We start from the raw sequence: 2,024 nt of genomic DNA, 5'->3' as shown, positions 1-2,024 counted from the left end.
GGGGTGTCTGTGCCACAGACAGATTTTTCTTTGTGGAGATGGACACGGCCTGGTGGCCATTGCCCTGAGTTCCCTGTGGGGCTGTGTTTGAAAGAGTTGAGTCTCCTCTGATGCAGCTGACACAACGTCGGGAAGTGTTCTTGTTTGGATCAGTTTGACACTGATCCACACTGTAGTTTTGGTGGGAAGTGTCTCTTGGGCCTCAGGCTGGAGGAGAGCTGCACCCTGCTCTGGTTTCCCCGTGGCGAGGCCCTGCAGTAGCTGTGCTGGTTGATCTACATACGGCATATGGCCTTTTGGTCCATAAAGACTGTCCTGAAGCGCAGGTGTTGACTGCTGAGAATATATGCATCAAATTCAGAGTGGTAGGAACACACAGTGTCTGGGCATGCCAAAACCTCTGTACGAGTGTCTCACCGCTGACTTGCAGAGCATGGGGAGAGCAGAGTGAGGAAGGAGTTGCTGTCAGCAAACCCTCTGACCACTGAGGGCTTTGCAGCAGTATGCAATTGACCAATAAATATGTACTTGTATCATGAGGTTGTTGGTTCCTTAAAGTGTGGTCACTGTGGATTTACTCCAAAACTGTGGATTCCAAACTATGTATTGTCTCTGATGAGAAAGGTGTCTGTACTTATGTTGCTCCTCCTGAGCCGCAGAGAAAGCATAGTTGACTGTGCAGATGTAACTCCTAGCCTTGTGTCCCAGCTGTTGAATATTATTTTTGATTTGGTTGAATGCCTCTGATTTTCAGGCAGTCAGATAGTGTCAGTTGCATCCTTTTGTCTGTAAATTCTTGCCTGTTGTGGAAACTGTACAGACACTTGCTAGGAAATAAGTGCCTGCTCGTGTCACTAATCCTGTGTGTTTTGACCCAGAGGCCAAAAAAACCTTACTGCTAGCAATCTGCAGGTATTGGGACAGTAGGAAAATTCTGGTCTTCATTGTAACCAATGTGAACACTATGTGTCTCCTCTTTATGTTGTGCATAAAGTACTCATTCAGACACAATTGGAGGATTGTTTCCATCAAAGCTTGCTTGTTTTTTGCTTGTATTTTTTTTTAGCTATGGGAGAACAGAAATAGGAGAAAATGCCTACTGCTTATAGTAAAGCTACTAGCAAGAAATTTTCTTGGGTGGAAGAGCATGCAGGTGGAAACTTGCTCTTTTCAACTCTCTGGCTACGATAATGAATCAGTAGTATGAATTAGGTGTTGGTTTTGTATTTGGTAGCAACATGTCAACACTAGGCCCTGCCTAAAGGGAAGAACAAAACACAGAGATAGTAAAAACTATCAGTAGGTATCTTATAATGACATATGATACTTATCTGTGATTAACTCAGTGTTCTAGTAGTTATTGCTCATTTAATAGGTGTGGTGTTGATTCAAATTCACTATTTATAACAGATGTATGTAGAGTATGACAGGCACTGAGCTTATGAATATGTGCATTGCTGCTTTGCAGGCAATAAAACGGAGCTAAAATGAACTTTGATCTTTTTTCTTTGTAATAAAGCAGGAAATTGCAGTCACATGTCATGCTGGCGACATAATTTATTTTTTTTTCTTTCTTTTATATTGTAGGCCATATAACTGCTGACTTCTCCCAGCCTGGCTGATAGGTTTAAAACCCAGCGTGCACACACAGAAGCAAGCTGCAGGTACCACTGAAGGTCTGTAGACTTACAGAAGGTAAGAGTTGGTAATTCTGTCATTCTGCTGTCTATCTTTGGCTCAGGTTGTCCTATAAAAGCAAATTATTTTCTGTGTGAAGTCAAGAGAGACTTCTTTCAGTAAGTCCTGAACAAAATGCTGTTGTGCCTGGCTACCTCAAAAGATATCACACTGTGTGGATATGGGATTGAAATCCAGAAGCAGACTCTAAACTGGTAAAATAAATATGTAGTGTGGGACTTCAGGTGCTTGTGCCACCAAATCAGTCTCCAGTGAGCTGATAATTTTCCAAGCGAGTCATGACATTTGTTGCCTAGTTTCTGCAGGGAAGTGCAAAAGAGAGAAAC

The 2,024-nt window shown here is 42.6% G+C and overlaps 1 protein-coding gene and 1 long non-coding RNA gene across 2 annotated transcripts in view; one reads left to right on the top strand and one right to left on the bottom strand.

Annotated features, from left to right (window-relative positions):
• Window positions 1-1,998, bottom strand: part of LOC108447722 — an 18,384-nt gene extending 16,386 nt beyond the window's left edge. Inside the window, exon 1 of the long non-coding RNA XR_001863399.1 lies at window positions 1,598-1,998. This is a non-coding gene — a long non-coding RNA (uncharacterized LOC108447722). The remainder of the gene's footprint in view (window positions 1-1,597) is intronic.
• The window catches only part of LOC103618654 (heterochromatin-associated protein MENT), a 20,602-nt gene that overhangs the window by 13,036 nt on the left and 5,542 nt on the right, over window positions 1-2,024 (top strand).

The sequence above is a fragment of the Corvus brachyrhynchos genome, unplaced genomic scaffold, assembly GCF_000691975.1.
Source record: "Corvus brachyrhynchos isolate BGI_N302 unplaced genomic scaffold, ASM69197v1 scaffold237, whole genome shotgun sequence".
In the NCBI taxonomy this organism is placed as follows: domain Eukaryota; kingdom Metazoa; phylum Chordata; class Aves; order Passeriformes; family Corvidae; genus Corvus; species Corvus brachyrhynchos.
Note: the sequence above shows the minus strand (reverse complement) of the source record. Positions and strands in the feature narration are given on the sequence as shown.